At 46.4% G+C, this 24,830-nt stretch overlaps 1 protein-coding gene across 1 annotated transcript in view; it reads right to left on the bottom strand.

Moving 5' to 3' along the window:
• Nucleotides 1-20,822, bottom strand: part of LOC126243748 (caspase-1-like) — a 140,984-nt gene extending 120,162 nt beyond the window's left edge. The window contains exon 1 of the mRNA XM_049948185.1: nucleotides 20,774-20,822. The gene's annotated coding sequence lies outside the window, so the exon portion shown is untranslated. The remainder of the gene's footprint in view (nucleotides 1-20,773) is intronic.
• Nucleotides 20,823-24,830: the final 4,008 nt, after the last annotated feature.

The following is a 24,830-nucleotide window of genomic DNA, read 5'->3' as shown; positions in this document are numbered from 1 at the left end:
GTTGTAAACGCAACGAAGAAATTCAATGCGTCTACAATACTCATTCACGGAAAAAGTAAGTCGCTCGCTAGCTTTCGTGCTATCAAGTTATACGAGAGCAGCTCTTGTCATAGTTGAGCGAACGGAGCGGGACGAGATTGTTTTACTTTCAAGAGTCGTTGTTGCGTGACGTAGACGCACGGATTTTGTGGACTGCTATTCAGACTTAGAGACTTGAACCGAGGTAGTATGCTGACTGTGTATACCGAGTTGTTGGACTTTATTAACGGAAGCAGGCAATATTTGGCTCAACATGCATATACGTGAACTTATAGAAAGGAATGGACAATGTTTCAAAAGACTATAATAATCGTTTAGTCTCTAGTAGGAGGCATTGACACGAATACGTGAAGAAGATACAATTATGCCGAGGGTTAAAGCTGTCTTAATTGTCACGATACTTGAAACTAACAGAACTGCCAGTGCTAATTAACCGTGTGTGCGTGTGGCGTGATGTTTATAAAGCATTTAGCGAAATGGAACAATAAAATTGTTCAACAGTGGAAATTCAACGTGTCGCCTCCATCATTCTATGAATATTTGGTAACTGCTCATCAAAAGTTAATGAACAGTGACTATTTAACTTGGAAGTAAATTCGTGGACTGTTAGTTGTGACAAGGAAGGTTTAGACATACATAATATTACGACGCAAGATAGTTAAGACATTGTTAAAGAGTATCTGTGGATCTCGCGTCATATAGAGCGAACAATTTTACTTAGCAACGAACAAACAACGACGAATACGATCTGCAATTGAACTTTTTCCTCGCTTTTAGTGATGTGGACGAAGCGCATGAGGGAAGATCCATCAATTACTGCACTAAAGTACTAACCGGGCACATAATAATTCAGCTTCAAACCATAAGAGACAGCCAGAGTGCGCAGTTCGCATGAATAAGGAAACTGTGCAGACTCGCAATCAAACTTGAATAACTACGCGAGGAACGATTTCTTAAGAGCTTTTTCAGATTATGTCTCTCGTTAACCGACGGAGACATCCATCATCGCGCATCGCGTCCCGACTCCACCGACCGAGTTGTAGCAGTAACAGCTCCACGGCGTCGACAACACCAGCATGCGGCGGAGAGGGGACGTCACAAGGTGCAACATCACTTACCGGTAAAATGTGCCTGTGGCTCTCGTTGTCGTTATAAACTGATGGTAATTGATCAGTGTGACTTGAGCAAACGTGCAGGATGCTTCGCAGACGTATGCGTGAACCGTACCTTCTAATCAAATGGCTCTGAGCACTATGGGACTTAACATCTGAAGTCAACAGTTCCCTAGAACTTAGAACTACTTAAACCTAACCAACCTACGGACATCACACACATCCATGCCCGAGGCAGGATTCGAACCTGCGACCGTAGCGGTCGTGCGGTTCTAAACTGAAGCGCCTAGAACCGCTCGGCCACATCGGCCGGCCTACCTTCTAATCAGTGAGTTTGAAAGAGACCGCATTGTTGGCATGAAAGAATGTCATGCAGCCATCCAGCAAATTGCTGCTGGTTTGGGACGAAGTATTTCGGGAGTGCAACGAGTGTACGCAGAATGGTTCACGGACGGCCGTAGAACACGACGAATTGGGTCAGGTCGGATCACCCAGACCACTTCACGACACCTTATCAGAATGGCATTGCAGGATGGACCTGCGTCCTCCTCGACTCTGACGTTACAGTGTAACACATATTACGGCATGGGTTACGTTCGCGTCGTCCACTTTTCCACCTGCCTTTGAAGTATGCACAGAAACATGCTGGAAGGCAATAGCGTACGGAACGACCTCACTGGAGACAGGAATGGCATCATCTAGTGTTTTCGGACGAATCCGGGTTCTGTCTGTTTGAAATTGATGGCCTCATTTTGGTTCGCCGCAGGCAGGAGGAGAGTCATCACAGTGACTGCATTCGCGCAAGACATACTGCGCCAACTAAAGGCCTTATGGCGTGGCGTGTTATTGGGTACAATCAAAAATCACAGGAGGTGCGTGTCTAGGGCGCTGTGATCAGTGTGACCTAAATGAATGACATCCTGCGACCCGCAGCCATACCCCTTCTGCGCAACGCCCCAGACGCCATTTTTCAGCAAGACAATGCACGACCACATGTTGCTGCCTTCTTTCTATCACAGTATGTCAGCGTTTTACCCTGGCCGGCCAGATCACCAGACTTGTCGCCAATTGAAAATGTGTGGGATATGGTGAAACGACGGGTGCAGCACTATGACCCAATGCTAGTCACCACAAAGGACTCTGGAACCAAGTGAATGCAGCATGGATGTCTACACCACAGGACGCCATTCGCGTCTTATATTCGTCGATACCACCACGCGTGGAACAAGTTATCAGACCCTGGGCCTACGAGGCAACAGGACACACGATGAACTGAGGTGACTGAAATTCAGATCATTTCTGCAGAACATACTAATGTACTTGTCCTGTGAATATGAACGTCCTGTCTCTAATCGTTCAAGGTGTTCTGTTTAAAAAAACCATCGTCAATTGATGAAAGATCATCGTCAATGATGAAATTCATATCTGTGTTAAGTCACGGACTGTACACTTTCTAATCAAAATATGCTCTTGTCGGCAACAAAGTGCCCCTCAAAGATGTTTTTCAGGGAAGTACTGGGCCCTGTAGACTAAAGCCGGCGCGCTAATGTGTATTTGCCACCACCATAGCAGCTGACAATAGAAGCTACGAGCGTCCCGTGTGTTGTCGAAGTGGGTGCTGTGGCTGCCGTCCAACACCCCGTATTTATAACTGGTCTGAAACCATCGTAGATCATCATAAGACATATTTTTTCTTTTAAATGCGACCTCTATTAATAAGGATTTCAAGAATAATAGAAATCACTAGTTAAACATGTTCTTGAGATTGATATTTTCTCTTACTATCAATAAATTTAAAACTAGAAACGTAGCAACTTATGATCAAACAATTTTGAAATTTCAACTAATATAACATTCTTGCTGTTTTGTTATTCATTGTAGGAAACTGACTAAGTAGACAGATGCTCCTATATTAGGCTAGTGTTAGTAAATTTATTTTTGGTTTTGTTGAGGAATTGAGTAATAATAATTAGGCTATAGTGGGGCACCTACATCTACATCATACTCCGTAAGCCACCTAATGATGTGTGGCGGAGGGTACTTTCGGTACTACTATCTGATTCCCCCAACCCTGTTCCACTCGCGAATAGTGCGTGTGAAGAATGATTATCGGTAAGCCTCTGTACTGACTCTAATTTCTCGAATTTTCTCCTCATAGTCATTACGCGAGTTGTATGTCGGGGGAAGTAGTAAGTTGTCTGACTCCTCCTGAAGAGTGCTGTTCTGAAATTTCAATAGTAAATCTCTCCGTGATGCACAACGCCTCTCTTGCAACGTCTGCCAGTGGAGTTTGTTTAGCGTCTCCGTAACGCTCTCTCACCAGCTAAACGATCCAGTGACGAAACGCGCCGCTCTTCGTTGGATCTTCTGTAACTCCTCTACCAGTCCTATCCGATAGGGATCCCAGATAGATGAACAATGCTCGAGAATCCGGCGAACAAGCGCCTTATAAGCCACTTCTTTCGTGGATGAGTTACATTTCCTTAACATTCTTCGATGAATCTGAGTCTTGTTTCTGCTTTTCCCACTATCTGTTTTATATGGTCATTCCACTTAAGGTCGCTCTGGATAGTTACGCTGCATATTTTACGGCAGACGCTGTCTCCAGCTGTTTGTCATCAATAGTGTAGCTGTACAGTAGTGGATTTCTTTTCCTATGTGCGCAATATCTTACATGTATTTACGTTCAGGGTCAGCGTCTGCACCATTCATCAATTCTCTGCAGGTAGTTCTGCAAATTCTTACTACCTTCTGGCGTTGCTACTTTGGTACAAACAATTGCATCATCTGTGAATAGCCTTAAAGAGCATCCGACGCTTTCTACTAGATCATTTATATATATTGTGAACAGCAACGGTCCTATCACACTTCCCTGTGATAATCCGGATATTACCTTTACCTCTGTCTATTTAGTTCCGTTAAGAGTGACGAGTTGAGTTCTATCTGCAAGAAAGTCATGAATCCAATCGCAGGTCTGCTCCGATACTCCGTAACCTCTTCTTTTTATTCATTAAATGGCAATGCAATTACTGAAATCAAGGAACACAGCATCAACCTGAGCGCCGTTGTCCACTGCTCTGTGGATCTCATGGAGGAACAGAGCGAGCTGAGTTTCGCAGGATCTCTGTTTGCGGAAACCATGTTGATTTTTATAGAGGAGCTGTTCATTTTCCAAAAACATCATATTTCTTGAGCATAAAACATGTTCCATAATTCTACAACAGATTGATGTCAACGATATAGGGCTACAATTGTGTGGATCTGTCTTACGGCCTTTCTTAAATACGTGAATGACCTGTGATTTTTTTCTAGTCGTTTGGTACCTTTCTTTGCTCAAGCGATCTACGATAAATTACTGCTAGAAGGGGAGCAAGTTCTTTCTCATAATCGTTATAGAATCTTATAGGTATATCATCTGGTCCTGAAGCGTTTCCACTACTAAGCTTTTCAATTCCGCGATCGGTTATTTCAATATCTGCCATTTAGACGTTCGCACGACGACTGAAAGGAGGGACAGTGTTACGATCTTCCGCGGTGAAACAACTTCGGAAGACCGAATTCAGTATTTCGGCCCTCTCTCTGTTATCTTCCGTTTCGGTGCCGGTGTGGTCGCTGAGAGAATGAATAGATGATTTTGACCCACTTACTGATGTTACGTACGACCAAAATCACTAAGGGTTTTCCTCAGGTCGATTGACAACGTCTTACTTTCGAAATCATTTAACGCTTCTCTCATTGCTCTCCTTACGCTCATTTTCGCTTCGTTCAGCTTTTGTTTGTCAGCTAGGTTCTTACTTCTCTTGAATCTGAGAAGAAGTGCTCTTTGTTTACGTAGCGCTTTTCTAAAATGGTTCAAATGGCTCTGAGCACTATGGGACTTAACATCTGAGCTCATACGTCCCCTAGAACTTAGAACTACTTAAACCTAACTAACCTAAGGACATCACACACATCCATGCCCGAGGCAGGATACGAACCTGCGACCGTAGCGGTCGCGCGGTTCCAGACTGTAGCGCCTATAACCGCTCGGCCACTCCGGCCGTCAGCGCTTTTCTAACAAGGCTATTAAATCATGGTGGATCTTTCCCATCCCTTAAAACCTTACTCGGAACAAACTTGTCTAGGGCATATTGAACGATGCCTTTGAATTTTTTCCATTTGTTCTCCACATCTTCGTCCTCATCACCGGGTATTGATGCTGACTGTTGAGATATTCTGGAAATTGTATCATGTCACCCTTGCTGAGCAAATATATCTTCTTACATTTCTTAACATTCCTTCTAGAACTCGTCGTCATAGATGCTGTGACAGCCTTGTGATCACTGATACCTTCCACTGCGTTGACTGATTCGATAAGTTCAGCTCTGTTTGTTGCCAGGAGGTCTGAGACGTTACCTTCACGAGTTGGTTCTCTATCTGCTCAAGGTAATTTTCGGAAAAGACATCCACAACAATGCCACACGATTCCTTGTCTCTTGCACCAGTTTTGATGGCATAACACTCCCAATCTATACCTGGCAAGTTGAAGTCACCCCCTATTACAACGGCATGATCAGGAAAATTACTAATGATATTCTGCATGCTCTGTCTGAAGCACTCTACAACTACAGATCCTGAACCAGGTGGTCTATAAAAGCATCTAATCACTATTTTTGACCGTTCTGTGATACTCAGATTCACCCAGGAGAATCCACATTCAGAATCCGTGACAACCTCGCAATAAACACGCCGCCACCATTGGCGACTAACATATCCTTACGATAAACGTTCCAGTCTGAACTTAGGATTTCGTTATCATTGACGTCTGGCTTCAACCAGCTTTCTGTTCCCAATACTATCTGTGCATTATAACCTTCAATAAGCGATACTAATTCCTTGGATGCTCCTGCAGTTTACTAAAATCATACTAATCTTTTCTATCTCTGATCTGCGACGACCAAGATTCTCTCAGGTCGCTGTGGCTGATTTAAAAGGCAAATCGTGTTTGCTCCTAAGGGAGGGAACTTCTACCCTAAAAAAGCCCTATGTGCACGCCACGACTATTTACGCATCTCCCAATTTAGGTTCTTCAGTATTTCCGTGACTCTCTCTCATGAATCAAATAAACCTGTAGCCACTCACGCCTCTCATCTTTGCTTAATTTCAGTATCTTCCGTAAGCCCTATTCTTTATGGGCCTCATATTCAAACAAAATACTAAAGTTTTACACAGAAGCGATTTGTAAAGAGGTTCCTTTGTAGAAAGGTTACATTTTCCCATTATCCTCCCAGTGAACTGAAATCTGGTCTTACCTTGAACCGTCGTAGTATGGTTTGAGATCAGTGTTACGTGGCAGTTTATGCCCAAACTGTCACTCAAGCTATTTTATAGTCTATTGTGCACATCCCAGTACTCAGTTTAGTCGGTTCTTTAATGCTGCATGAAAAAAATAACAGTTCCCCCACCTGTTTTTAACTACTGCATTGGGAGCTTTCTTTAGCTGGCTTGCGAGAGGAAAGATAAGTTAAAAGAACCAGAGTATCATAAACTTGTTCACTGCAGAAAACAGCATCTGAACAGGTAAATGTTCCATCTCTACACGTCAGGCGTACGAGGACTGCCTGCATTCCATAGAACAGCCTTCTGCAAGATATTAGAAAGAATCCTTTTTTCCCGAGATAAAGAGACCGCCAGCTGAAGTACTCATAACTTGAGACCGGGGGACAGGCCATAGTCGGCAGCTGCGCTATACGAGAATATTGTTTTAAACCTGAGTAAAAGAGACTGTGATTGACTGACAATAATTACACTACTGGCCATTAAAATTGCTGCACTACGAATATGGCGTGCTACAGACGCGAAATTTAACCGACAGGAAGAAGATGCTGTGATATGCGAATCATTAGCTTTTCAGATCATTCACACAAGGTTGGCACCCGTGGCGACACCTACAACGTGCTGACATGAGGAAAGTTTCCAACCGATTTCTCATACACAAACAGCAGCTGACCGGCGTTGCCTGGTGAAACGTTGTTGTGATGCCTCGTGTAAGGAGGAGAAATGCGTACCATCACGTTTCCGACTTTGGTAAAGGTCGGATTGTACCCAATCGCGATGCGGTTTATCGTATCGCGACATTGCTGCTCGCGTTGGTCGATATCCAATGACTGTTAGCAGAATATGGAATCGGTGGGTTCAGGATGATAATACGGAACGCCGTGCTGGATCCCAACGGCTTCGTATCACTACCAGTCGAGATGAGAGGCATCTTATCCGCATGGCTGTAACGGATCGTGCAGCTACGTCTCGATTCCTGAGTCAACAGAGGGGGACGTTTGCAAGACAACAACCATCTGCACGAACAGTTCGTCGACGTTTACAGCAGCATTGACTATCATCTCGGAGACCGTGGCTGCGGTTACCCTTGTCGTTGCATCGCGGACAGGAGCGTCTGCGATGATGTACTCAACGACGAACCTGGGTGCACGAACGGCAAAACGTCATTTTTTCGGATGAATCCAGGTTCTGTTTACAGCATCATGATGGCCGCATCCGTGTTTGAGGACATCGCGGTGAACGCACATTGGAAGCGTGTATTCGTATCGCCATACTGGCGTATTACCCGGAGTGATGGTATGGGGTGCCATTTGTTACGCGTCTTGGTCACGTCTTGTTCGCATTGACGGTACTTTGAACAGTGAACGTTACACTTCATGATGTGTTACGACCCCTGGCTCTACCCTTCATTCGATCCCTGCGAAACCCTACATTTCGGCAGTATAATGCATGGCCGCATGTTGCAGGTCCTGTACGGGCCTTTCTGGATATAGAAAATGTTCGACTGCTGCCCTGGCCAGCACATTCTCCAGATCTCTCACCAATTGAAAACGTCTGGTCAATGGTGGCCGAGCAACCGGCTCGTCACAATACGCCAGTCACTACTCTTGATGAACTGTGGTATCGTGTTGATGTTGCATGGGCAGCTGTGCCTGTACACGCCATCCAAGCTCTGTTTGACTCAATGCCCAGGCGTATCAAGGCCCTTATTACGCCCAGAGGTGATTGTCCTGGGTACTGATTTCTCAGGATCTATGCACTCAAATTACGTGAGAAAACCGGGAAAAACCCGGGAATTGTGTAGAATTCCGGGAATTTTTCATTGTTTTAGTTTTCAGTTAAATTTTTGTGATTTTTGACTGGTTAGAACCAATACTCTAACAATGGATATTACTGTATCCCGCTACTGCAGAATAATACTGCAGCAACAAAACATGAACGACAGAAAAAAAAACGAAAATATAACTTAAGTTGTAAAGGAAATGCGCCGTATTCAACAACAAAACAGTGCTCATACAAGCGTCTGCAAACAGCAAAGTGTGTCAAAGGCTTTAGGAAGACTATGCAATGCTTTGTAACAACAAATTGCCTCCGATGAGTGTGGCGTGACAACTGTTTAAATTGGATTCGTTTGAGCAGGCGCGGGAGGGCTTCTGGTTACAGAAGTGTGGCTGGGCGCCCAGGTTCGGAAATTAGTAAATCTGGGGCTGATGCACAGAGCAGTTTGAGTTGTGGTGGGGGGGTGGGTCGTCTCCAAGTGGCCTGTGTTTGCGTTTACTGATTTTTGGTGTTTCCTCTTTGTTTATTGTTCTCACGTTAAATGATAACAAAATGGATTTTTGTGGCCGGGAATTAAGATACGTTCGCGTAATTATGGAATGCTGAAATATGTAATTAGTTTTAGATTTTATTTCCACCTTTCTGACAGTCAAACATTAATCGCCTTACAGAACAATGAAGTTATTTTTGCCGGTTTGCTAAAGAGATTTGGCTTTTATTAATCTTTTCTGTTGAGGCAGTCAATTTATTTGAAATGAAGTGTTTAATTTCACACTATTGGCTAGTTTTAACTGTTCGCTACATTTCAAGTGCACATATGGCATTATGCCATAATAAAGGACCAAACATGAGATTATACAGTACGGGTACTCCAAGACAATTTACATACGAATGTGCATTTTAAGCCGAATTATGCGTTTTAGTATGGTTCACGAAATTCCAACGCTCTTGAAGTATCCTCTGATGTCTTGTTGCTTTTATCACATAATTTAAGGTCTTTTAATATCCTACACGTACGAACATATGGGCTTCCTGCGTCATCGTAGCTGCCCAAGCGCATTGACGCTTGCTATCTGGCGCTCTCTTGCAACTGCTGAAACGAACGTATTTCTAACAGGTCGCGGGAAAATATTGCGAATGGTGGTTTGAAAAGCGTTACATTGAAAGCAGATTTCCTTTTACGTAAGATGAGGTATGTGCGAGAATGTATGATGAATTTCTTAATTCACAAAGCGTTTGATTCTCATTTAAAAATCAACTCTTTGAGGATGACCATTTAGAAAAATTTCGAGCCCAGAAGATCAGACATTTACGTCGTTATTAAAAATTTACTGGCAAATTTGTGTGATGTATCTTGAAGTGTAACAAGCGTGCTACGTAACAGTGATCTTGCTATTGGCTGAGTACATCACGTGTCCTGTGCTGTCATCAGCTGGCGAGATTACGTGACATGAGCTATGACTGGCTTACAAAAGCGCATCGCAATTTCGATTTCAATGCTTCGGAAAGTGACATGCAGTGTTTGATGGAATTCGAATTTATACCTTCGTAATATGAAAATATGCAGCGTACATGTTGCTGCACATCAAAGGTCTTTCAAAACGTGTTTTTCCTCCTCAGTTTCGTTTTCTAAAGTGCCGGGAAATTCTACTCCGGTATATAGAACCATAACATTCAAAGGATTGATGAGTTTTACTGTGCCGAATAAGAGTGTACCGTCACTTAACATGGAAAAAGTGTGTTTTCACCCAGGAGAAAGTGTATTTCTTAACCAGGAAATCCGGGAAAAAATCTGGGATTTCTTTTCCTTGTCCATGTATACACCCTGTTTTACTAAATTTTGTGTGTGCCCTTTTGTTCCCATGCGTCAGCTACTGCTCACGAGGAAAGAAGCACCCTGTGGACATACCTTTATGCTGTCAACTGGCTACTGTTTTGCCACGAGCTGTACGTCGCTGGAGTGCTACTACAGATGTGCATGACCGTCTCTGTAACGCGCTTTTATGAAACATTGATACTCCTGTTCATCATTTCAATCAGAGCAAGTGTTCGGTAAGAATCACTAGCTGCTTAAGTTAGAAATGCGGAACATTTTGAGAATATTGGCAGTGATACTGGTTTCAGCGCTTATCCTGTATCTATTTTGTTTCACCATTATACAGAAAAAGGTCAGCTAGATCCAAATTTTTAATTCTGCAGATACGCGATACGGGGTTTCACAATATAATAATATGAAGATTGGGGCTTTCTGAAACCGCGAAACACGTCATTTGAATAAATAAAAATTTGCTTCTGGAAGCTAACTTTCTTGTTTTGTATAATGCGGAACATCTATTCCTCGCTGCACCCCTACTCGCATCCATGCACTTTCCAAGTAACCGGTCGCCAACAGTCTTAGATAAATGAAACAGTTATAAATTTTTTTAATGTAACAAATTAAAATTAAAAACTATAAAGTCTTCTTTTCAGACAGTTCCACTGGAGAATAACTGGAAATAGTGCGTCATTTCCAAAAGAAAGACTCCATTTCGCTGCGTCTGTTGGCACCTTTTGTAGGAGGCACAGAATGGTGTATGTTAACGAAGAGGAAATATTACTACACAGTAAGTGATTAGTTTTTTTTCTTTTTGTTGTCAGTCTAGAAATTTTGGTTTCCTCAGGGATTTTCAAGGGGAATGTAGGGATTTTTCATATGTCACGTAGCAATATGGTTGGAAATGAGTTGGCAACACTGTGAACTAAACCAAGCGGAGCTATATGACCAGTCCGCTCGAATTTGCCTACCTCCACTGTCCTCGGAGCAATAAACACTTCAGAGCGACAAATACAAATAAGCAAATTTCTCTGCCCCACCTTATATCATAGAACCACCCACCACACACTGCAGGTTAGGTGCCTGACTGGAGCCTCAGAACACTCCACTGCTAGCAGCATCCGAAATCGTAACTCGTCGGGCCGCACTGAACGCCTCCACCAAGCTGCTGCGCCGTTTCTGTGTTGTTTGATCCATTGGAGACGTGCAGTTTTATGTGCCGCTCTGAGCAACGACGTTTAAGATGCACCCGACTTCGAATCTCCGTTGAATGGTGTTCTCTTTGCAATGTTCGCTCGGAAATTGGTTGAGATGGAACTGCGTTCGCCGGCAGCAGCAGATCAAGTCGGACTTTGACATTCATCACCAGTGTCAGTCGGTTCGGATATGCTTGCAAGCAACCGTCCTTACCCCGTGTTACGTGGTTGGGGCTGATACGCCATTCCTTGTACAAACGCTGGACAGCTCTCGCTGCTACACCAACATATTTTGACACGTCATTAACTACGTGGTCTTGGGTATGTCCGAAGACGATAGCTCCTTCCTTCGTCTTGAAGCATCCTACTGCGCTCATTCCGTAGAATTTCCTGGCACATACACCACACTTCGCCGCTATGAGTTACGTCATTGATGGTTGGTCTCCTGACCGTCTGGTACCAGTTCTTCACCAATCACGGGGCTCCAAAGCGGTCGCTGGGTTCATTTAAGTAGTTGCCAATTTTTGTCGTTTGCTAATGCACACTGAGGTGACAAAAGCCATGGGATATCTCCTAATATCATGTTGCCCGGCGTAGTGCAGTAAGTCAATGTGAAATGGACTCAACAAGTCGTCTGAAGTACCCTGCAGAAATATTGAGCCATCCAGCATCTATGGCCGTCCATAATTGTGAAAGTGGTGCTGGTTCAGGTTCAAAAAATTGCTCTGGGCACTATGGGACTTAACATCTATGGTCATCAGTCCCCTAGAACTTAGAACTACTTAAACCTAACTAACCTAAGGACATCACACAACACCCAGTCATCACGAGGCAGAGAAAATCCCCGACCCCGCCGGGAATCGAACCCGGGAACCCGGACGTGGGAGGCGAAACGTTACCGCACGACCACGAGCTGCGGACGCTGATTCAGGATATATGCACGAACTGACTTCTCGATTATGCCCATAAATGCTCGATGTGATTCATGTCGGGCGATGTGGGAGACCAAATCATTCCCTCGAATTGTCCAGAATGTTCTTCAAACGAATTGCAAAAAATTGTGACCTGATGAAATGGTTCACTGCCTTCCATTAAAAGTTTCATCGTAGTTTGGGAACATGGTTTCCATAAATGGTTGCATACGTTCTCCAAGCAGCCGAACATAACCATTTCCTATGTGAAGATGGTATCTGTTCTTTCGGACATGCCCAAAAGAGCAGATACCATCTTCATATAGATGAGGGTCACCGGTCAATGATCTTTAGTGCGAATGCACTCACATTGACGAACTCTTACGGAAATCGGTAGATTGACTGCCGCGAGTAATGAGTATAGTGGGCAGGGGCACTACAAATGTAGGGTGTGGACAGTAATTTGTAAGTGTGGATCTCACGGGGAATGTGCCAGAGATAAGTCCCTGCAGTCGCAGTATCCTGTGTGTCCTCGATGGCTCAGTCGGGTAGAGCGTCTGCCACCAAGCAGGACATCCCAGGTTCGAGTCCCGGTTGGAGCACACATTTTCAGCTGTCCCCGTTGATATTTATCAACGCCTGTAAGCAGCCAATGGTCTGGATTTCATTGTAATTTCATAACCATTTCCAGTGAATGATCGGTGCAGTTGGACCAGAAGACTCATTCCATTACATGAAACACAGTCCATAAAATTATAGAGCCATCACCAACTTGAACAGTGACTCGTTGACAACTTGGGTCAATGACTTCGTTGGGTCTGCGCCACATTCGAACCCTACCATCAGCTCTTACCAACTGAAGTCGGAGCTCATCTCCCCAGAGGCCCCTGTTTTCCACCTGTCTAGGGTCCAGCCGACATGGTCGCCAGGACAGAAGAGGCGCTGCAGGCGATGTCGTGGTGTTAGGAAAGTCGCTCGCGTCGGTTGTCTGCTGGCATCGCCCATTAACGCCTATTTTCACTGCACTGTCCTAAGGAATACATTCGTCGTACGTCTCTGATTGATTTCTACGGTTATTTCACACAGTGTTTCTTGTCTTTTAGCGCTGTCAACTCTACTCAAACGCCGCTGCTCTCAGTCGTTAATTGAACTCCGTCGGGCACTACGTTGTGTCTGCTGATAAGTAATGTCTGAAATTTAGTATTCTAGCTACACACTTGACATTGTGGATCTCGGAATATAGAATTCCCTGACGATTTCCGAAATGGAATGTCCTATGCATCTAGCTCCAACTACCATTCGGAGGTCAAAAACTGTTGATTCCCGTCTTGTGGCTATAATCACGTCGCAAATGTTTTCACATGAATCACCCGAGTACCAATGACAGCTCCGTCAATGCATTGCCCTTTTATATATTGCATACACGATTCTACCACCATCTATATACGTGCAGATTTCTGTTCTATCGATCTATCTATCGCTTGCGCCTTGGTCCCGTATTGTGCGTGGGGTTGGCATGGTTAAATCGGATTTGACATGTTAATTTGAAGGGGTGGCCGGATGCCCTTCCTGCCGCCACCACGTACCCCCCAGGACGGAATCAGAGTACCCCATCTGTCTGCGTCTAGTGTAAACCATGGAAAAGTGCGGATGTATTTCAAATGTCTGTGCGTCGTGTAACTGAGGCGGGACGTGGGGACCAGCCCGGTATTCACCTAGAGGGATGTGGAAAACCGCCAAAAAACACATCCAGGCTGGCCGGCCAGCACACCGGCTCTCGTCGTTAATCCGGCGGGCGGATTCGATCCGGGACCGGCGCGCCGACCCGAGTCCACGAAGCAGCGCATTAGCGCTCTTTTTTTTTTTTTTTTTTTTTTTTTTTTTTTTTTTTTTTTTTTTTTTTTTTAACGTGTTCGAGTTCGAGGATCGAAGGATAAGGAAGAGGATGTACTGGGTTTGTCGATGTTGTTTTATTTATTTATTTCTTTAATTTGTATAACATTTATTTTTGTATTATAGATTTATTTTGTTTCATTACAAAGAAAGATCCTACAACTGCCGTAGCCGAGCGTCCGGGTCGTCTTCTCGTCTGTTGGGAGGGGTTCCCCCCTATTCCGTCCGTAGAGGATCAATATGCTCCAGGATTCTTCTTCATTTTCAGCGTCTCATACCCGGAACGCCCCAGTGAGCAGGAGGATCCGCAAATAATGAACCTAAATAATTAGCGAAACGAGTTCTGTACTTCGGGTGGCGGCTGAAAGCCGCATGTGTCGTCATCAATAGGGACCAAAAGTCGAGTGTGCCTTTGGGAGCATCGCAAAATATATAGTAAACGGCCATGCCTTTCAGCCAGTTAACGGCGTTCGTTCTGGTTGATGGAAAGTATACGCCGTCGGGGTGCAATACGTCATCAGGGGAGATAGACTCCGGCAATCGCCGCAAGAGTAACGCCAGCATGCGCTGCGTCAGTAGCCAGCACTCGCTGGTCGCGGCACACGTCAGACGGTGTGCATCCGAGTCAGCGACTGAGCATGTCGGACACAAGGGGTCGTCCGTCAGATGTATGGAATGTAGCCTCTGACGAGTAGCGAACTTCCCATTCACAACCACGTACCACAATGAACGCACCGTCGTAGGTAGAAAAGGCGTGTGTACCGCTCGCCACACAGTGTTCCAGGCGACTTCAGGCTGTCTGTGGGTGACCGTATTTACAGGTTGCTGCTGTTGATAGAGGCGATAATAGTCTTTTGTGCTGGGCTTCCGTGTCGTCGGGAGTTCCGACCGTAAGTAGCTAAAGTCAATCAAGAACTCTCTGATGTGGGTGAGTGCCGATGAAATGTGTCCTACAGAAACCGGGGGATGCAGAGAGTGTGGCGCCACTTCCGCAATCAGGGTGCCCGTCAGAGTGGCGTGGGCAGAGGTCCACTGGCGACGCATAGTGTTGATATAAAGCGATCGCGCACGGTTATATACATTAATTAAACCGATGCCGCCCGCCCGCTGCGGCAGTGTCAGGGTGGCGTATCGGACTTTAAAAACCAGACCGGTGCTTACGAAATGTCCATATGCTGCTTGAAATCTGTCGGCCATCGTAGCTGTCAAGGGAAGGATATGCGCAAAATAGTTCAGTTTTGAGACAAGATAGGTGTTGACATAACGTGTTCTGAGGAGCATATCCAAGCGACGCAGTTTGTTGTCCTGCAGCAGAGCACGTGTCTGGTGGAGGAGTCGACGGTACGTAGCCGCCGCCGTGCGGCGGACATTGCTATAGAATTGCACTCCTAAACACTTGAGTACGGGCACCTTGTCAAAGGGCACCGCCGTTGTGTGGGAAAGCCCCCGTCCGACATCCATGTATTTTGTCTTCTTCACGTTGATGACACTCCCAGCGACCGCCCCGTACTGGCGTAGCCAGTGTAGCGCCATATGCATTTCATCCTCTGATCTGGCCAGGAACACCACGTCATCGGCGAATGCACCACAACGAAAGGTCACGTCCCGCAAGGAGATACCAGTTAATCGCTGCCGTAGACCATGTAAAGCTGGTTCAAGCGCTGCAGCAAATAATATACCCGACAGGGGGCACCCTTGTCGCACTGACCGTCCAACAACAATGTGACCAGACTGATAACCGTTGACCATCATGCGGGAGCGCGCTCCGTGGACCAGTCGAAGGACCACCTGTGCAGACTCCGGAGAGAGGCCCATGTGTTGCAAAACTGCGCGTAAGAAGCCGTGGTCGACTCGGTCGAATGCGTGGTCAAAATCTACGGCGACAAGGGCGCCTCGTATTTTGCAGGCCGCCGTCAAAGCAATAACGTCGCGGTATGCTCCTAACGCCGTATGAATGTTGCTGACACCACCTAAACATGTCTGATCGGTGTGGATGGCATTCCCGATAGCGGTGTGGAGACGCGCGCGGAGGATACGGGCGAAGATCTTGTAGTCGTTGTTGAGGAGTGTGAGTGGGCGAAAATCCTGCCACCTACAACCACCATTCGGTTTCGGTACTGGGATCAAGATGCCTTCTGTGAATTCTGTGGGGACAGTGAAATCAGGGCGGAGCAGGTCTTGAAACATTTGGAGCCACTTGTCACCCATAAGGTGGTAAAAAGTGCGGTAGAATTCCAGGGGTAAGCCGTCCGGTCCAGGCGACTTGTTCGGTGCTCCACGTGCCAAGGCCGATGTCAGCTCGTCGGGTGTTATGGGCAACAGCAGACTATCATCGGGTGCCACGTCCCGAGGGGCGGGAAAATCGTGCAACAGCTCGTCATAATCACGTACATTTCGCGGATCTTCCATGTACAAGGTCCCATAGTGTCTGGCGAACGTGTGCGCGATGTCCGTTTGTGTCACTGCGCGGCCGCCCTCCTCCGTGTTTACCGCAGTAATGAGCTGACGTTTGCGGTGGCGCCTCTCGCGCACAATGTGATACACTGACGCTGTTTCGTTGGGGATACAGTCTTGCACTCGCGCACGGATGCGGACACCTTCTAGCTGTTCTGTCCTGATGCGAAGTAGACGAGCTTTGATGCGTTGTACGGACATCTGACGTTCGGGAGACGGCGGTTGCGTCGCCAGCTCACGTAACGCTGTATAGTAAAATTCCGATGTTGCCCTTTGCCAGTTCGATCTGTCACGCCCGTAGGCCATCAAGGTCTTTCGGAGTGCAGGTTTGACACATCCCAGCCACCACAGCAACGTGGAAGCATACATGGGCAGGCGCCTGATACATCGACGCCACGTGTCAGTGACTGCTAGCCGACACGCTTCCTCGCGAAGGAGGGAGACGTTCAGCGACCACGGGCCCCTGCTGCGTCTTGTGGGTTGCCGGGGCAAGGTGACAGTGCAGATGTACGCGAGATGGTCCGTGAAGGCCGTCGGCCAGAGTTCTGCATCACGGGTTGCTGTGCGGAGGGCACGCGAGACGTATATCCGGTCCAGACGGCTGGCAGAATGGCTGGTAAAGTGCGTATATCCACTCTGGGTCCCATGATGTACGAGCCATGTGTCGTGGAGCGCGAGGTCACGTATCAATGCTTGTAGAGCTGGACATGGGACGTAATGCGGTATCTGGTCCTCGGGCCGCAGAACACTGTTAAAATCGCCGCCCACTATGTAATGGTCCATATTGCCTTGAAAAAGTGGGGCTACCTCCTCCGAATAGAAGACCTGCCTGTCACCACGGTGCGAATTACCGGAGGGAGCGTAGACGTTAATGAGGCGGACTGCGCCAAGTGTGAGTGCGATGCCTCGCCCGTTCGGCAAGTACGTCGCGTCCGTCGCGTCTATGCCATCTCGGAGAAGGATGGCCGTTCCTCCTGCGCCATCACCTACGGGTAGGCTGTACGTGGTGTAGCCATATAGGTCTAAACGCAGCTCGGGACGGACCTCCTGGAGGAGGGCAATGTCCAAGTCTGCCGCACTGATCATGTCGTGTAACATGCGGGTCTTGACAGTGGAGTGGACACCATTTACATTGACTGTTCCCACACGGTATGACTGAGACATATCAAGTGGCGGAGGCAGTGTGCCGGTGCAAGCCCACAGTGATCTCACACACCACACAGCCATCCATCTGCATGCTGTGCATTACTGTGCCGTATGAGTCCCTGACTGGCAGAGCCCTCCGGGCTCAATGTCAGCCATGGGCTCTGGTGGAGATATCGATGTTTTCTGTGCATCATCTGCCTCCATATCGTCTGCCCAATCACCAAGAGACGATTGTGAAGTCTTTGGGGGCTGGTCGCTTTCACAGGAGCCCACATTTTGGGAGTCGACGTAATGCGCCTCGGTTTCTGGGCCACCAGAGTTAGGAGAGTGTTCCTTGTCTTCAGGCACCTTCTGGTGAATGATGCCACTGGAGTCCGTTGCAATTGTGGACGAGTCAACGAAGTCGACGTCTTCTGCCGGCTTCACATCCCTGTCCTGTTCGTCAGCTGACAATCGCCTCTTCTTGTGTCGCTTGGGTGATTTTTGCTTGCGGGTCCGAGATTCGACATCCACTGGAGGGCGGGGCTCGACACAGTCTCGGTCGCTAGGAATCCCTGTGTCCGATCCCGACAGTGACGGTGGCTGGGTGCCCACGACGCTGCGGTGGGCAGAGGTTGTAGGAACATCTGCACCGTTGGGTTGCGGCGTCGTCGACGGCTTTGACTCTCCAACGGAGCTGGCAGCGGCTTTAGGAGGTAGCAGGTGTTGATCATCCATCACATCATGTCGTGCCGCCTCCACATATGTGAGCGGGAGAGAGGTCATAGTGGAACGGTGGGGAAGTTCATTGCGGGGCACCTGAACGAGGCGACGCTGCAGACACTCAGTTCTAACATGGCCCTCCTGGCCGCAGCCCGAGCAGGTCCTCGGTTGTCCATCATATATAACAATTGCGCGGCAGCCACCAACGAAAACATATGATGGAACGTGCTTCTTAAGTTCTATGCGCACTTGTCGTACCCCGTTAAGGACAGGGTACGTTTCGAATGTGTTCCATTTCTCCTCTGTGTGGCTCAGAACTGTGCCGTATGGCCGCAGCGCATCAACGACTAGGTCGGCAGGAACTTCGAACGGTAGTTCAAAGATGCGCACGGTACGCACCCCCAGACCAGCATGGTCAACTCCTACCACGCTCACATTACCGTCCGCGTGACAGAAGCGAAAGCCGTTTGTAGATCGTTGGAGTAATCTGTCGCAGGCCGCTTCGTCAATCAGTTTGAGGTACACTGTGCTGGTTACAATAGACAGATGAATTCCTATCAGTTCTTGTGGTTCTATGTGCATGATGTCTCGTAGAAACCGTTCAATTTCATGGGCCTTCGGTCTCGTGTACGATGCGTTGAACGTTAGTTTGATTGTAGCTTTTCGATATGAGAACGCCATGTCGGGTCGGTACAGGTACTATACGGCAATACAACGACGCGACCGCGCGCTAGCGGGTAAACAACAACACCTGCGGAGCACTGCCCGGCGCGCCGAGCCCGTCCGCACGGTATCACGGCTGAAAGCCGACTGCGCTCTCGGCTAACCTGGCGGGTTGTACGTGCATATTTCTATCCCATGACTTTTGTAACCTCAGTGTATTGTGACTGATGGAGAAAAGATTTTGTTTAGTAATAGATCTTTCACTCTGTGGCAAAAGGGTATATTGTTTTGAAACTTCCTGCTGAATTTAAACTGCGTGTAGGATGGGAAATCGAACCCGAAACTTTCCCTCGAGCGCGTAATGCTCTTACCGACTGAGTTATTTAGACTCGACCCAAGACCAGCTTTGTTAAATTCACTTAGAGTAGTAAGGAATTTAGGTTAATGGTATTGGCAGAATTGATGCTGTAAACGCAGGTCGTTAGTCGTACCTGGAATACCCAATCGATAAGCGAATGTGCCTCAAAAAGGAAAGTTCTGTGTTCGAGTTCTGGTCCGACACACAGTCAGAAAGTATCCAACTTCCGTTTATATAAACTAGAACTTAAGATTAACTTTGTTTTTTGATGAATGTACAAGGTATTAAAATAACGTATTCCATATTTTGACAGGTGGTAGTATTGATATGGACCAAAACAAGAAGGAAATGTCCAGCAAACATAGCCTTTAAACTGCATTCTTTGAGATTTATGATCACTTGTTCATCTTCACTTCTGTGAAACACATCTCTTTTACTGCAAGTTCTTTGCTGTTACGAATGACCTGCAGAATGTAGTAAACAAATGAGTAAACAAGTGAGAACACATTATTCTGATACTGTGATATAGCACAGCGCTAATGTAATCTGATAGCAATTACATGCGTCGTGCACTTGTGAGCTATCGCTCAAGAAGTTGCTCAATATGATGTATCCCATTTCGCGAGTGGATTCCATTATGGTGGTAAAACAAAGATAAAAATAAAGTGTAAAAGCATCTCAAAAGCTTATCAAACAAAAACTCGTTTTATTGGAACTAATGTAAGTGCCGCGGTGAATACGGTTTACGGTAACAACTGTGAATACAGTTTACAGTAACAACATTAACAGATGTTTGCTGCATGCTATTTCCATAGCCAATAACAGAATAATTTGTGCATTCTGTTGGTTGTTCGTAATAGCAGAGATCTTGCTATAGAGGATATGTGTTTCACAATAACTAAGATGAATAAGAGTTTGTAGCTCTTAAGGCACGAATTTTGGAGCCTATGTTTAACGGATATTCTTGTCTTCTTTTGGTCCACCCTACCACCTCTCAAAATATGAAATACTTATTTAACACACTTTGTTATTTTGAGGGTATCTTTTTATTCCGCAGTTTGACAGACAATTTAGAAAAGGGTAGAAAACGACTCGCCCTTGCTATGCAGACTTATTGGACCGTTTCCAAAGTGAGATCAAACACAAACGATTAAAATTAACATTCAAATAACAAAAGTTATTACTCTTGGACAGAGAGCCTGTTCCCGCATCGACAGTTTCGATAGAAAGAGCACGGGTTGCAGTTCAAAATAATTTCTTATGAGTCAAATTGAAACTGCCTATGCTCTTTTATTGGGTGCTGCGGTTCAGCACCAGAATCCCCTCGTGAGGTTTCGAGAGAGGTACAGAAGGATTTCGAATCCACGACATCAACCATAGCACACACTCACCAATTGCACTGACGTTGCCTCCTCACCTGTTCCCACGAAACTGTCTGCGTGCGCGATAAGCGAGTCTGACATATCCCACCTTGCACTCAGCACGTTGATAACAGAGCTAGCCAATCAGGGCTTTGAGAACATATGCTTCGCAGTTTGCGACAAGCAATGGAGATGAAACTAATTCCTCCGCATTTAGCATTATGTAACGCACCACCATGGAACTATCCGAATGGGACTGAAGTCGGTATATGTTACGTACGTGTACAACCAAACAAATGATTATAATTTCCGAAAAATTGGATAAATTATTCAAGAGAACCATCTTCGCAAATTGACCAAGTAAATAGTGTTGTTGCCGGCCGCTGTGGAAGAGCGGTTCTAGGCGCTTCAGTCGGGAACCGCGCTGCTGCAACGGGCGCAGGTTCGAATGCTGCCTCGGGCATGGAGGTGTGTGATGTTCTTAGGTTAGTTAGGTTTAAGTAGTTCTAAGTCTAGGGGACTGATGACCTCAGATGTTAAGTCCCATAGCGCTCAGAGCCATTTTTGATAGTTTTGTTGGTAGTCCTGCTGAGGGACATCGTGACAAATTCTTCCCAACTGGGGCGTTAGATAGACAAAATTCCGAGCTGGTTGCATGACCCTGCCCATTACGCTCCATATGTCCTTAAATGGGCAGAGATCTGGGGACCTTGCTGACTAAGGTAGGATTTGGCAAGCACGAAGTAACCTTTCCCACAATTTCTGTTTTACCTTGTTTTGTTGTCATTATCCACAAAAATAAAGGCTAAAGAGACTTCGATGGGCAAGATATATCGTTCGCATGCTCTAACAGATTTAAGTCACGGTGAGAGGACCCAAGGGAACCCATCCGTGTGGCAGACGCTAAAGAGACAAGTGAAAGAAACAGAAGGCGTAGGACAGCTGACAGTCAAAGTTAACCCGATGGAAAACGCACAAAAACGCTGTTGTTGGAGACAGATTAATAGGTGGGCAAGGTTGGTGGTTCAAGGAATAAAAATCCACAATTCGCTAAGTCTTTTAGTACTGTATCTCAGTGCACATTACATAATTTTTTATTAATTTCATTCTTATAGAAGAAATTGTTAAACTGTGCCTACATTTTTTTGAGATTTTCGGTAACCGTTTGTCTAAAAGGAAAGCAAAATCTTCTGAAATTTCTAATCAGCCTACCATAACTCCATTCGATTTTCTTACTAGAAGTTTTCAAAAAAAGGCATCTCCACAGAAATGAATATCAGAACGTAATCAGTAATTTGATTAGGACAATAAACTAGGTATGTCTCTTAAACACACGAGCTGTGATACAAGAAACTGTAGTAAGAATTTCATGAGACCCATGGTGCTAGTACTGGCAAGCGTGACCGGTATTTAGGTATTAGTTCATATTTCCCCGTAGCTGGCAATCGTTAGCAAAGAATGGTTTTCCCAGCGTCTTTATTCTGGGCAAAGTTCCAGTGATGGAACATTTCACTTTCTTTTTATTAAGTACAAAAGTAAAGAGTTTTCCAGTTCGGCAGTGGAAGCATTTCACCATCATCATCTTCAGCCTCGTGACAGCCAATATTTCCAAACTTCTCCATGCATTAAAATCCGTTCGCCTAGCTGCATGTTTAGCACACTGCGTGTCCCACTTTGGTTCTGTGATCTGTAGTCATGGAAAAAAGTATTCATACACTGTCGTTCATGTAGAATAATTTTATTTATTAAGACTGAAGATCACAACCAGAAATGTTATTTGGTAAACTAACAGTATGGGGTTTCCTTCGTAAACTGTACATATAAAAGGGTTAACTAAATTAGCAGTCTGAAAAAAGCAGATAAAAATTCTGTACCAGATGGCTTCACACAGTGAGGAAAAATTCATGCGTACACTATTAGAGATGTAACATAGAAACGACTAACGAAATGTTTGCAGCAAGGAACGACTTAATTGGCAAGCTGCTGATCGTACATGTTGGTGTTGATACGCCATGAATGACGTGCAGCTGTAAAATGGGCCACAAACGGAAGGAAACAACTATACTGGAAAGGTAAATACACTCCTGGAAATTGAAATAAGAACACCGTGAAATCATTGTCCCAGGAAGGGGAAACTTTATTGACACATTCCTGGGGTCAGATACATCACATGATCACACTGACAGAACCACAGGCACATAGACACAGGCAACAGAGCATGCACAATGTCAGCACTAGTACAGTGTATATCCACCTTTCGCAGCAATGCAGGCTGCTATTCTCCCATGGAGACGATCGTAGAGATGCTGGATGTAGTCCTGTGGAACGGCTTGCCATGCCATTTCCACCTGGCGCCTCAGTTGGACCAGCGTTCGTGCTGGACGTGCAGACCGCGTGAGACGACGCTTCATCCAGTCCCAAACATGCTCAATGGGGGACAGATCCGGAGATCTTGCTGGCCAGGGTAGTTGACTTACACCTTCTAGAGCACGTTGGGTGGCACGGGATACATGCGGACGTGCATTGTCCTGTTGGAACAGCAAGTTCCCTTGCCGGTCTAGGAATGGTAGAACGATGGGTTCGATGACGGGTTGGATGTACCGTGCACTATTCAGTGTCCCCTCGACGATCACCAGTGGTGTACGGCCAGTGTAGGAGATCGCTCCCCACACCACGATGCCGGGTGTTGGCCCTGTGTGCCTCGGTCGTATGCAGTCCTGATTGTGGCGCTCACCTGCACGGCGCCAAACACGCATACGACCATCATTGGCACCAAGGCAGAAGCGACTCTCATCGCTGAAGACGACACGTCTCCATTCGTCCCTCCATTCACGCCTGTCGCGACACCACTGGAGGCGGGCTGCACGATGTTGGGGCGTGAGCGGAAGACGGCCTAACGGTGTGCGGGACCGTAGCCCAGCTTCATGGAGACGGTTGCGAATGGTCCTCGGCGATACGCCAGAAGCAACAGTGTCCCTAATTTGCTGGGAAGTGGCGGAGCGGTCCCCTACGGCACTGCGTAGGATCCTACGGTCTTGGCGTGCATCCGTGCGTCGCTGCGGTCCGGTCCCAGGTCGACGGGCACGTGCACCTTCCGCCGACCACTGGCGACAACATCGATGTACTGTGGAGACCTCACGCCCCACGTGTTGAGCAATTCGGCGGTACGTCCACCCGGCCTCCCGCATGCCCACTATACGCCCTCGCTCAAAGTCCGTCAACTGCACATACGGTTCACGTCCACGCTGTCGCGGCATGCTACCAGTGTTAAAGACTGCGATGGAGCTCCGTATGCCACGGCAAACTGGCTGACACTGACGGCGGCGGTGCACAAATGCTGCGCAGCTAGCGCCATTCGACGGCCAACACCGCGGTTCCTGGTGTGTCCGCTGTGCCGTGCGTGTGATCATTGCTTGTACAGCCCTCTCGCAGTGTCCGGAGCAAGTATGGTGGGTCTGACACACCGGTGTCAATGTGTTCTTTTTTCCATTTCCAGGAGTGTAGTTATCCCGCAATATGAGAAGTGAAAATCATTTTCAAAAACGGCTGATAATGTTGGAAGAAGCTGGCAATTGTGCAATCCATAATATCGCAATTTCGAGAAAGAAATTCCCTCATTAATAGCGAAAGAAGAGGTCGACCACAGAAGCTAATGCAAAGAGAAGTAAATATGTTAATAAAGATGGCTAAAAAAGACTAAATTAACAGCGTCCACATTGTCTGCGCATGTTAATGATCACTTCGAGAAGGATATCAACCAAGGGCTGTTCGCTAGGTTTTAAGTAGTGCAGGTTATGGAGCTGGGGTACCAATAAGAAAACCATACATCAGCAAGATAAAAAAGAAATTGAAACTTGGATTTGCTCGACAGCATATAAGCAAGAACACAAGTTACTAGGACAAGGCACTGTTCACTGATGAAAGCAAACTGAACATATTTGTAAATAATGACAGAATTTTGGTGTGGAGACGACCAAATACAGAGTTGGCTCCTAAATACATTCAACCCACAGTAGAGCACAGTGGTGGAGGAATTATGGTATGGGGATGTATGGCTACATCTCGTGTTCGACAACTTGCTTTTGTT

The sequence above is a fragment of the Schistocerca nitens genome, chromosome 1 (assembly GCF_023898315.1).
Source record: "Schistocerca nitens isolate TAMUIC-IGC-003100 chromosome 1, iqSchNite1.1, whole genome shotgun sequence".
NCBI classification, from domain to species: Eukaryota; Metazoa; Arthropoda; class Insecta; order Orthoptera; family Acrididae; genus Schistocerca; species Schistocerca nitens.
The sequence above is the reverse complement of the archived record's forward strand: the minus strand, read 5'-3'. Positions and strand labels throughout refer to the sequence as shown.